Below are 13,942 nucleotides of genomic sequence, written 5' to 3'. Positions count from 1 at the left end.
CAGGCATCCCTGTATTAACACTCACCAAGAAGCTTCTTCTCGTAAGTAGATAGTAATTAAGACAGCCTCACATGTGGGCAGCGTGTGGAGAGTGGGAGACGTTGGGACACTCATCTGATAATGGGGTGTCTCTACGATAGCCCTCTTCTCAATGCTCAGGGGTCCGTGCGGGAGAGGAAGCAGAAAGACCGTAAGCATCCAATGATTGTGAGGAAAGTGTGTCTTCTAGACACAGCACGGCTGATGCACACAGGAACTTGTAGAGATGGAGATGCAAATATGACCCACACCCAGGGCTCCTCCGGACTTAACCATTGTCACACGCAGTCTAACTTGAACAAACTTTGTCAAGACGGCAAACACTGGACTGATTTTTATGGTAATAACTGTATGCTTATAAAATCTTCAGTTTCTCTTTCTTAAAAATATAAAACCTGCCTCATGCAATCCAAAATTCCCAGCTGTTATTATCTTTTGTCTGCTACTCTCCTACAGTAACAAATACCAACATTTTAAAATTTTCAAAAAAAATCACAAAACCAGATGGAAGAAACTTAAACTTTGGAAAATCATTGTCTGTGGATTTATTTATCCCCCTAATAAAAGCCAATGCTCCTTCCTGTTTTCCTGCCATTCTCTTAGAATCTATTTAGCTCAAGAAATAGCCATGCTTGAGAAATATCATGTAGTTGCCTGATCCTACCATAATAACTTGTTCCCTTCTGGAGAGTCTCTTTCTCAATGCATATAGCAAATAGAATAAAACTGATCAAAAACTATTTTGAGACAAAATGTGACTCACTTGAAAGGAAAACTCAAACCTACGAGCACTTACAGAACACACCACATGATGACAGTTTATTGGTGTCAATCATGGGTTTGTTTTTGTTTCTGTTGGTTTTTAAGTGAAAGGCAGCCATGACTATGAGGGAAATGATACCTTTAAAGGATTTCCACCATGATGGAAGGGCTTTCAGTTCAGTCCAGACAACAATGTATCTTCTGACAAAACTTATTTAGAAATATTTCAGCCATTCTTATTTCTTGAGAGAATTTAGAAGCCGCTGCATAAATGACCTGTACTTTCTGCAACCCCTTTTTAACATTAATTTGAGCAATGAGAGATAGAAACTGAAAGCAGTGGAGTTGTAATTAATAGAACACGGGGAGCAGAGAAAGAAACCAGGCACCCTTAGCTGTCTAAGTCCTGAACAACTGTTGGCAAGTATGTGCTGCTCTGCAGATATAGGATATATAAGATAACCATATGGGTCAGAGATAGGCAAGGAACTTAGAAAAACATTCATGATAGACCAGTGCTTAAAGAGACACTTCCTGCCAAACCATGCCCAATTAGGGGTTTTACTGGTAGCAAGAAAAGAAATGATGAAATACCCTGATGTTTCAATGTAAACACCTATTAAAATCCTGTACCAATAATTGTAGAAGACAAGAGGTCATTCGAGGGGGGATGGGCGGGCACTGGAGGAGTCGGTGAGAAGAGCAAGGGCTGGAGATGATGAAAATGCAAAACTCGTGTTTGTGTTTTCAAAAAACACAAACAAATTAAAACTCAGGAGCATGTGCCAGGAAGCTGCGGGATCGAGTATCACTCACTATACTGCACCAGATCGGAGCCCCGCTGTCAAACTCACTGGCTACAGGTAGGCAGAAAAAGCTAAGCCATGACATTCCTGCCATGGATTTGCAACCCGGAGTTTAGAAAAATACTACAGTTTCTCAGGGATCGATGACTTTCCACATCAGAGATCCATAAACTAGATAGACTTTCTTCCTTCCTTGCCTCTATTGTTAATTGTTATATAGATATCAGTCCAGAGACTTTGTCACTGTTTAGAAATTCAGCTGCCTATGACAGGAAGAAAGTCAAAACACACAGACATCTGCACAAGTAGCCATATTTTCAAGTGCAACACACACACTCAGTTACTATTCCTCAGTTTAGGAATAGAATACCCTTTGTGTAATGATAAGCTTGTTCTAGTTGTCTATAACTTAAGGGAACAATTATATTAATATCATTGGCATTTTAAATTTGTAGGAATATGATATCAATTTGATCATATCCTCAAGACATCAGAGATTATACAGCTGCTCTTATCTCTGGGTGAGATTCTTGGTCAAGATTACTAATCAGAAGAAACCTATCATTGTGTAGTTGTAAGAAAACCCATGAACTAGGTCAGATATGAGGTCTTAGTACTTCTCTGTGTGACTGAACTCATCTGACTCAAGGCAGTTAGTTAATTTTGACTGTCAAGTCTTTATACTCTCCCAGCTCTAACAGTCTTCATTTTAGAAATAACATTTATCCATTTACTTTGAAGGGCCAAGGGATTTGAGGCCAAAGGACAGTTTTGGAGCATGGGCTGGGGGGTGGGGTTTCTCTTTTTCCACTATGTGAAAAACAGGGATGAAACTAATGTCCTTAGAACTTGGTGCTTTTGCCCATCAAGTCAAATTGTTAGCCCCGTATCCATGGTGTTTACAAATAAATTTCAAAATATCCACAATACAAAAGCAATTTAAAATTCACAAAAAATGTAGAAATTACCAAACATCATAGTCTCCTCAGCATAATTCTAACCACAGACATATTCTTTTTCGTATTCATTTTTAAACTGACAATCCAATTATGTAGAAAGAGTTTTTAAGCCAACAAGACTACATGCTTCTGTTGTCCATCGCTTTACTTAAGCCTAGCTCTTTAATATTGTAAACATGACTTGTGCGTGAGCCACCACAAACTACATTAAAATAGGTTAAATTTAAGGATGTACTCATCAGCAAAAATAGACATATAACAACATCACTGATTGACAAACTATAGGGATCACTTTATGCTGAAGTTTGTCTGTTCAAGAAGAACCAATCGGCATTGAAAACATTTTTTAAACACAGTGGGAAAGTACAAAAGAAAATATGCAGAGCATTTAATAATATTTTACTAATGCTCAGAATCTGAAATTTCAAGGTCTGTCTCGATGCATTCATCAGCCTCCAATTACTGCCTTGGAAGAACACAGAAGCTCTACTTTGGAGGGAAAGAACAGTATCTAAATAGAACTAAAACTCATATTGCTATTTGCTGTGTGGTTTGTTTTTATATATTCACTTTCTTTAAGTTGCAGGAAACAAGAAGAAAGGTACACTGAATGTAGACTTATTAGCGTGAGACATACAACTGTTGTGCTTGCGTTTGAAAGAAACGTCTATCTCCTAATTTATTGACATGGAAAAGACCCCTGTGGAAATGGCATTCATGGTTAAAGAGGTCTAACCCTAGCTCTCTGTAAAATAACCGGTATTAGTTGTCAAGTTGCCCATGGCTAGCATCGTATTCAAACCCGCAATGCCACATGACAAGAGGCTCAACATCCATCCCAGGTTTTAATTCCACTGTCCCAGAACTGTACTTAGAAAATATCAAGAATGGACCAAAAGCCATATGAAAGCTTTATTGATTATTGAAAGTTTTGCAATTTCATTTTCACTTAAAGCTCAAGAGGATCCCGGTACCTCTATACAATGTTTTCAATGTTTTTCTTCTGTCCTTAAACAGCTAAAACTGGGATGCCAACCCAGCTTAGCAAATAAAGCACCAATGCTCATTTAAATCAGACATTTAGAAACCCTAATAATCAATTTTAATACATACCCATTTTAAATTGGACATGAGACAAATAAATATGACAACAGTACTTGATACTCATTTTTTCTATGCATCTGGGTTTTTTTCTTTAATTTGGTGATCTCAGGCTAAGATTAAAGACATTATTTTCATTGAATTCTTTATCAGTAACAGAGAATTAGCTGAAATTTTGTGTCCAGGCTACTTGAGAGAAGGAAAAATTGGTTTCATTTTAATACCTTTCTAAACCCATGGCACATAAATTTATGCAGTGTAGTTTAAGTGTGATATAGGTTCCTTCATAACGCAATGACCACCTCTGTAAACAGGTAAGCCTACATTTCTACAGGTGCTCTGGGAAATATAAAGTCACAGAAAATTACAGCAAGCAAAACAAGCAAACAAAAACAAAAGCAAACAAACAAATGTAGGAACTCACCAGTATCTGCTCAGATCCTCCTCGATGTCCCTGGGTGCTCATGGATGAGGATGTTTCATCCTCATCCTCTGCCGTGTCCTTGAGTAACTCTTTCAGAAAGTTCTTACCTGTTTGCACGGTGGTCAGGAAATCCATCCAGGGTTTTCCGGAGTGATCTGAGGAAAAAGGATATGGTCAAAGTCAGAAAGGAATATCCTGTTTCTGCTGTTTTCCTCACACTCCTGTAGCTTCAAGTCCCAAACACTGCAGTGCTGTGTTTTGCAATCAGCTTGTCATGAGGCTCTGCACGACAAACCAGAGAGGCTCCATGGCAAAGTCCCAGGAAAAGGCTCAGAATCTGGGCCTCGGCTTCCTCAGGCACAGAAGATGATGAGAAAGATTCTGAGAATAAAACTGGGTGGGTTTTAGTCTCACTTCTGGCTCCCAGTCGGAGGAGAGTTCTCTGTCCTTCCTCTAACATGAAGTAAGGAATGTATCATGGGGACAGATCTCCTCTGCAATAGGAATGGTGTGACTACGAAAGTCATAGTGACCGAGGCAGGAACAGGAAGACCAAAGATGGTAGTGTTCATGGTACAACTGCATCTTAATTAGTGAGAGAGAGACACCAGGTACATTTCCCATGTACCGGATGTTGGGGTAGGAGGAAGAGAACTGGCCTAGATCCTGATGCTGTAGTGTCATAACTAAGGTTGATAGAAATATTTCCTGTGCTATGAAATCTACCACCAGACATGTATTTTTGGTGCATTCCCTAAAATCATTGGGCTACAGAGAGAGGCCATCTGCTTCACAGTGCTTCTCACTGGATCATGGAAACTTCCCAATATCCTCTTTGCTCTTCAACCAGGTCAAATTCAGAATGACAGTGGAGAACCCAGACTCAAGAAAAGCTCCTGATAAGGGTTTCTTCCCCAAGCTTTAGTCGACTGCCACCTGCAGGTCCCGGTCACTCCTTTAGTCTCAACTAAAGTATTAATCAATATCTCGTGTTGTTACTTTAAAATGATATACTAAAACTGTCTTATTTCTTAGAGTGACCACATCTGCTAAGCATGAGAACAAGTTTTGCTGCGTCTGTGCAATTTCCATCCTATTAACAGGGAAAAGTGCTAAACTTTTCTGGCCAAACACTAGATCTTGCTGTTTTTTGTTTGTTTGGTTTTTGTTTGTTTGTTTGTTTGTTTCTTTGAGGTTTTTGGTTGGTTTTTATTTTGTTCCTGCTTTATGATACAGAATTTCACTATGTAGTCAAGGTTTGCTCAAGCCCATGACAGCCCTCTACCCTCATCCTCCCTAGGATTACAGGTTAAAAATAATTATATTGCATGCCCCGATTTGTGTATAGTCACACATAGCTTATATTGAGGGAGGGATAAAAATTCAGTTCTTCTGGTTAAAAATCCAGGTCAGAAGAAAGGCCTTTCAATACAAATATGTCTTATGTCCATTTTTAGTCAAACAGTGCTGCAGCTCCTGTCTTGGCCACTGCTGCCATACTGAGACTCTCTTGACAGAAAGTACAGAGCTATTTACACTTTCACAAGCTTACCATGTGTACCAAGGGGCTTCGACACATTTAGGACCCTTTCATTGATCAAACTCTTTTAAAACTTTTGCTATTTGGCAATCATGATGAGAGAGTGTGCATAAAACAATGTCTAGGTTTGTCAGAAAATTTTACAACTAACCAAAATTTTCCTCTGAGCAACTGTGTAGATTTCTCTCCAAAGATCCCGTGCAATGCATCCTCACTTGTTTTTACAGCTTTCTCTTCCAGATTTGTAAGGATCCCTGGGTTCTTCTCAATAAGAAAAAGAAAGATGCTGGGCAGAGGAATCCCCAGAAACAGAGAAAAGGAACGACATAAAATCATATCTGGCTGCAATAACAAAAAAAATCTATAGCAACAATGTACACAAGAAATTCCTGACACAGGCAAGATATGTTAACCCGGTATTGCACAATGCTGAACATGGACATCTGAAACTAAAAATAATAGGGTTGGGGTAAACAGAATGTGGAAACCCTTGCAATGTAGTTACCTCACAGAGCAAGAAGAACCACACATGCAGTGACCTGTTTTACATCTCCAAGAAAAAAGTTTCCAAAAAGATATTGTTGTGTTTCTTTTTGTTATTATTTCTTATAATAAAAAGGATAGCTTTTACACAGAAGTAAAATTTTACTTCGGTTCAGAAGTAAATATTCAGAAAATTAAGCTTCATATATGCAAAAGCACTGTTTTATTTTCTTACTCTCTATTGAAAATATACCAACAGCTTACTTTCAAGGTAATCAACAAGAAATACAATCTATCCGACTTTGCAACATTTCTAAAATACTAAGCAATAATAGATACTGGTCCTTCAGAAGCAATTAAAGAATAATATGCCAATAGATCACAAACTAAAAGTTCTGGCAACCATCTCCAAGTCCTACCGCGTTAAGGGACTACAGAAACGTGAGAGAGCCCGAGAACAGTTGGCCTGTGCTTACACCTGAACCAACCATTGCCCATAAACAGTTTAGAAAAGGACTGTCAGTGCCAATAAGAGATCCCACCTTGGAGCCATAGTCTAGAAAAATCCCCAGTCTGGAACACATTTGTCTGTAATTTCTCTATACTCCACACCCCCATTCTTTCCCAACAGAATAGTAGCTTTCCCAGTAGACTAAGGCAAGATGGAGGCAGTTTTACACAAGAGTGAGGTTAATGCCCTGCTTGTCCAGCCATGACAAAGCATGTTGGCCAGTTGATTAAAATTAAACCCAGCTCTACCACGTACACGGAACATTCATTTCCATTATGCATTTTATTTTGAAAGCTATTCTACAACAAATATGACAGAAGAATGAAGGACATTGAATTAACTTTATTTCTGGACCTTTCCTTTTGGGCTGGACACTAGATTATGAAGAATCAGCCTTGTCCATTACACTCTTCTTTCCTGACAATTAAATTTGTACTACTGTTACCTCATATAATTTTTTTTACATTTGAAATATTCATTAAACAGAAATTTGAAAATTCACACCAGCATAAGCAAACCAGATATCGCCTGGCTATTTTCATCATCTATTTTTTTTAAATAATCCTTGTTTCTGTCTTCTAAGACTTTGGTAAAGACTAAATGTACTTCAACATACACTTTTTATCTTCCTATAAAAGCCTTGTGACTTAAGACTTGCTGTTTTGTTTGCTATTATTGCATTAACATTGTCCATTTGTTTACAAACATTTTTACTGGCACTAAATATTTTATTGAAAGAATGTCCTAGGAGTCATTTCATCTTTTCTTAGCATTGGACATTGTCTGTTCCCAGTTGTTTATAATAATTAATAATGATGATCCTATGAACCTCAGCAAATAAAATAGTTCTCTTCAACATTTATGATTATTTTGCTGTGGGTGGTTATGAGGGCTAGAATCCCCTTCCAGAAAGATGAACAATTAACTGCCCACAGCAATGACCAGGGCATCCATGACACACTCCCAAAGGATTATCATGCCACGCTCATTAATTTCATCATTAAAGAACAGGAGCCAAGTTTGACTTTCAGTACACACATTTAAAATCATGTATATGTATGTGCAATGGCCCTTCCAAACTTTACAGGACTTTCAAAGCATAATATTGTGTGTATTCTTTGAAACTTTCATTCATTTGTACAATGTATGGTGATCAAGTCCATCTATCACTACCTCCCTTCAACTCCTCCTTATAGCTCCCGATTTGTCTCTTTCCCAGTTTCTTGTCCTCTTTGTTTATTGTCATTAATAACTTCACAAGCCCAATTTGTACTGCCCACACCGTCATGGCTGTGGAGTCACCCACGGGGGCATGGGCAACCTACCAAAGGTCCCATCTCCGATTGTGACAACAGAAAGTAATCCCTCTCATTCTGCACATGCGTCCTTTTCTTGCTCATCAGTGGTAAACATACCCCAGTCATGACTGGTATCCTTATGCTTTAACAACAGCAGGGCTAGTTCATAATTCTTCCTAGAGCAACATGAGCCCTGATCTCCGCATTATCATAGGATGCTGACCTCTCAGGGTGAACAATGAGCTAAAAGCAGTCATTTATGAGATGCAGTAGAATGTCCCCAAATATGAGACGAGCATGCTAAGCAGTGTTTGCCTTCATTTTTTCTTCCTTGACAAGTTTTAATGGCCCATCCCTGACCACTATGCCAGCCTAGGAGCCCCTAAGAAAATTGCCAAAGCCCTAACTAACTTGGACTTTCTTTGGGAACTGACTCTTTTGATCTTTGGATGTCTGTGTGGATTTAGTTAGTTACACCAGAGTGCTACTGTTTTGGTTTTTGTTTGGTTTGTTTGGTTTTTCTTTTCTTTTTTCCTCTGGAAGAGCGCCTCATAGGCATCAGCCCACTTCGACACCCACACTTGCTCCTCTCCGGTAAGGTTCATGGAAAAGGAGCTACAAACAGCCCGGGGAGCCAGTTTCACACTTCCCTAATCTTCCAACTGTGACCTTAGACGTGTTTCCTAAACAACTCCATTTTCTGACTTGAAAAACAGCACCGCCTCCTTCAGCGGGCTGGTGTAATGACTACATGGGCTGCTCTATGCACTGAAAACATATCTTACACATGTGCCGTTTGTCCTAGCCTTAATTATAACTTAATCCCACTTAATTCTTGCCATCTGGAGTGAACGTCTTGTACTCTCGTTTATAGTTTCTCTCTGTAGACCCTTGCGCAAATTAACTGCGTGATGCTACAGAATATGGCGCCATTCTAAGGAATGTTCTTCCTCTCCCATCAGACCTTCAACGCCTCAGCAAAGAGCCTTGGACTCCGTCTTAGCGGTCATCCCTGACCTTCTATATTCTAAGACCTAGCCGGCTGGATTTATATTAGCACTGATTGATACCCGAGTGAGTTGGGCGAAAACGGACACCTGTATAACAGTTAATCCTCTCTGCTTATGACATGATCCGTGCTCCAGACCTGTGGTGTCAGAGTAGATTCTCAGAGGGAAATCGGGAGCACTACATAGTTTAATGGAAATGGGTTCATAATTAAAACAGAGCTAGCCAATAGGAAACCTGAGCCATAGGCCAAAACAGTTTAACATTAATATACGGCCACAGGACCAGCAGAATGGAAACCTCCACCTTCAATGTTGGGAATGAAGACGCTGCCCAGAGGGAACTAATAACAAGCAAGGATCCTCAAAAGCAAAACAGAATAAAACACATATTAATATTTGCCACCTGTCATCCAGATGAGGTGGGTGTCCGACACAGCACATGGGCACCCTACCTCATGGAGTGGGATGGGAACCCGTGAAGTGAAAGGGAAGGGACCAGGGAAGGTCCTGGAGAGTTTCTGTCCCCGGGGGTTTTGCAACAGTCACATGGTGTGTGAACGACATAATGGTTTCTGCCTAGAGACCATCTCAAAATTTCCTAAACATATCCTTATCGGCTCATAGTAAGTGGGAAAACACAGGAAAAGAAATTCTGAAAATTTGGTTCAACCTGGCAAGACAGACACATTATAAACCCCACCAACATCTCAGCACTTTTAAATGAATCACGTATACATCTTAAACTCAGAACTGTTAGTAGAGACGGCCAACACTGGTGAGGTCTTTATGTTTCAAATAGGCCCTTATCCCCCTCATATAGTATGCATGCTATTGTAATTCATGCCTAGATAAAGCTGTCTGAATGGAAGCTCATGAAAATGCCTAGAATATAGTCTGAAACCATACTAAGTAATCCCTTCTAAATTTAAAAGTAAAAGTCCCAACAAACCCAAAAAGAGTTTGGCTGTCAAACTACTGTTCCATTTGCTGGGTCAGGTCACTTTACATTTTTATTTTTTTATGTTTTTTTATTTTTACATACCTTCTCAAATATCCAATATCTTTTCTGCCCTGACCTCCTTGGGCTACCATAACATAATACCAGAGACTGTGTGGCTCAAACAACAGAAACAGAATTCTCAACAGAAGAATCCCAAATGGCTGAGAACCACCTAAGGAGATGCTCAACATCCTTAGCCATCAGGGAAATGCCAATCAAAAGGACTCTGAGATTCCATCTTACACTTGTCAGCATGGCTAGGATCAGAAACAAAAGTGACAGCCCACGCTGGAGAGGATGTGGAGCAAGGGAGCACTCCTCCAGGGCTGGTGGGAGTGCCAACTAGTACAGTCACCTTGGAAGTCAGTGTAGCAGTTTCTCAGAAAACTGGGAATCGATCCACCTCAAGACTGAGCTGGACCACTCTTGGGCGTATACCCAAAGGATGCTCAACCATACCACAAGGTCACTTGCTCAACTACATTCACAGCAGCTTCATTTGTAGTTGTCAGAACAACCTAGATGACCCTCAACCAAGGGATGGATGAAGAAATTGTGGTGCATTTACACAACAAAGTGTTCCTCAGTTGTTAAAAATGAGGACACCGGCTGGGCGTTGGTGGCGCACGCCTTTACTCCCAGCACTCCGGAGGCAGGCGGATCTCTGTGAGTTGGAGGCCAGCCTTGTCTACTGAGCGAGTTCCAGGACAGCCTCCAAAGCAATACAGAGAAACCCTGTCTTGAAAAAACCAAAAACCAAAGAGAGAGAGAGAGAGAGAGAGAGAGAGAGAGAGAGAGAGAGAGAGAGAGAGAGAGAGAGAGAGGGAGGGAGGGAGGGAGGGAGGTTGGGAGAGAATGAGGACATCAGGAAATTAGAAGGCAAATCAAATCAATGGAACTAGAAAAATATCATCCCGGGGGAGATAACACCGACTGAGAAATACAAACATGGCATGGATGTATTAACTGTAAAATAAATGGTAACCATGCTACAATCCACAGACCCAGAGAAGCTAAGTAACACGGGGACTTTATGGTGGGACACACAGGTCTCCCTGGGAAGGGGAAACAGAAGAGAGTTTGTGGGTGGAGAGAGGGTGAGTCAGGATGGGAACATGAGTGTTCAGGTTGGTGGGGGAAGGGAGAGGGAGAGCACTGAGAGAGACTACTGGAGGGGAGCATTTCCTGGTCAGGTAAAAACCTGGCACAAGGGAATCACCCAGAAATCTACAAAGAAGACCCCAGGTTAGACTCCCAGCAATAGCAGATACATAGCCTGATATGGTCGTCTGCTGTGACCAGATTGGTGCCTAGCCCAATTTTCATCAGAGAGGCCTCATCCAGTAACTGATGGAAACAGATGCAGACCCACAGCCGAACATTAGGCGGTGTTCAGGCTATCCTGCAGAAGAAGAAGAGGAAGGGTTGATTGTAGGACCCAGAGGAGTCCAGGACATCTCCTTTTTTTGACATAATACTAGGATAAAATAATTTATCTTCTTACTCTTCTGGGCAAATCAGAAGGCTACTATTTAAACACATACGAAAACTAAATCAAGCACACACAAATTCAGCCACCTTCAACTTTGCAGCACATGACTTAAGCAAGATACTGAATCTCCTATTCTATTCTAATCTCTATTTTCTCAAAGTTTTACTATCACACTTGAATAAAATGAAGATAATGTGCTTAAAATTATTCATAAAGCAGACACTAAGATACATTATAAGTATCTCTTTTACTTTTATTGCTAAATATCATTCCCGATCTTTACGTATTTATTTTACTAATGTGTCCAAAAAAAAAAAAACCACTACATAACAGTCACTGATTCTTCCACAGAGACAGTCAGATAAAAGAGATATCTCACTAAATAATTACAATGTAAGTACAGTAAACTGTCCTAAGGGCAGATGTTCAATTAATGTTTAGCAACTGATTTAGCAAAGGGACTGAGCGAGATGCTTGATCATTAGTATCTCCTCCTTGAGATGCCAGTTTAAGGTTATCCTTTATCCCATACTGTTGTGGGAGGCATATATTTATATTAATATTGTCACACTATACTTCATTTATATCTGAGGCTAGTATGGGGGAAGGAACTGGAGACAACATAAATTATGAAGACTCAAATCTTAAAATGACACCATGGTTTTATTGCTTAGAAAAGAGAGATAGAGGGTTTCAAAACAGAAAAAGCTTCACTGACTTATTTTGATAAATATCCAGCCCCGTCCACAGCAGCACATCTGAACTGTTACATAAGGAAGTGCAATTAGCACAAAATGAATAGAAAACCAGGAGATTTCTAAATCCCCTCAACTGTTTCTGTTCTTGACTTTCCAGTAAGCACTTAAAGAGGAGATAAGGCACCGATCCAAAATGCCACCCTGTTTTTTTTTCAATTTCAAGAAAAATAGACATCATTAAAGTTAAGCCTAAAGAATATTATACTCACTTATCATCATCCAGAATTACTTTAAAAAATGATAGCTGACTATCCAAATTGGGCTTTATTTATTCTAGGCTTTCATAATCTGAAGAATGGCTTCAGATAGAAGCTTCTTCAGTGACAAATCAGTCTTGAGGGAAATACAGCTACCTTGGGGAAAGTCCTAGACCCAATCACTTTTAGTTGAGAAACACTTGAAACTGTTTTCTAGTCTTACATTCCTAAGTAAACTTTTGTTGAAATGAATATTAAGAACCTTTTAAAATTAGATTTAACTAAATCCACTAAAGATTAGGATTACAGTTTTAAGTAACGCACTAATCAGCTCTCCGATTTTCATGGCAATCGAGTTAGTGGCAAGACTTCATAGAGCATCAGTCACAAAGCTCTGTTTGTAAGCCCACATTACCACATCAGGGGTGCACTGTTATGATTTTTAGAGAATTCCATTGAAGTTCGGATCTTGAACTGATCTGATTAATACTTTTTCTAGTAGCGTTCATACTTTCTTTCTCACAAAACTCAGTAGGGACAGAGAAAACTTTCCATTCCGAATTACAAGTTCTGTAACTCTGCAGTTAGCAACGACAGCATGAAGGGGTGTGCAAATTTCTCCTAGGCATTCGCAGAGTCTAGGTGAACTGAAGAACTGGGAAGCCAGAGCACACTGCTGATGTCTCTGCGCATCAGAAGGAAACTCTCTAAGCACAGAACTGTATCCTCTAAAGTACTCTCACTAGAAGTACCAAAGGTCGTTATAGTAGCCTGTTCTCACTCTGTCCATTCCATCTTTGCTGGTTGTTATTTTACTTACTTTGTCGTCTGTTTGTGGGTTGCTCATTACCATGAGACTTGTTTTGGCGCCATGTGGAGGACATCAGCTGATGAACTCGGAAATGAACAGAATAGCAAACCACAGAAGCAATTTGCCTAAGTTTTCCTTGACCTCACAAGAGTGGGCTTTTAGAAGTGTTCTTACACAGTTAACCTAACCTAAGCCTGTGCAGAATGCTCGCAGAGGCAAGGGAGCTGGGTATTTAAATGTCAAAGAAGATACTGTAACTCCTGGATATATGGACATTTTCTTTAACCAAAAGAAAAAAAGTACAAAGTTTATGTATTTATGACCTTTTGTACAAGATCCCAGTAAGCAAAAGGGAATAAATTATGATTAACAAGACTCTTCCCCTCTTCTAAATGACCAGTCTAGAAATCTTAATGACATAACAAAAAGAATTCCTCTTCCTTGATACTAACCAAATCTTTCTTTTGTCCAACTTGATGGTTTCTGATCCTATAGAAATTCCTGACTAGTTGACAAGGATCTTCCTTGCTCTTTGTGTGCAATCTTTCACACACCTCCTCGATCTCTTGAAAGTATTTGCCAAATGACATCATGTGGTCCAGAATCAGGTATTTCCTCCTCCTACAGTTCAGTCATGTTTGTGAGGGGAACAATCAGACTAAGTAGGCTTAGAAGATCACACTAAACTATTAATGTAAAGTTGTATTTTGGAAAGCATTTTGGTCTACTGGAGTCTTCTATTATCACAGAA

Source organism: Mesocricetus auratus, unplaced genomic scaffold (assembly GCF_017639785.1).
Source record: "Mesocricetus auratus isolate SY011 unplaced genomic scaffold, BCM_Maur_2.0 Super-Scaffold_100023, whole genome shotgun sequence".
Classification (NCBI taxonomy): Eukaryota; Metazoa; Chordata; class Mammalia; order Rodentia; family Cricetidae; genus Mesocricetus; species Mesocricetus auratus.
Note: the sequence above shows the minus strand (reverse complement) of the source record.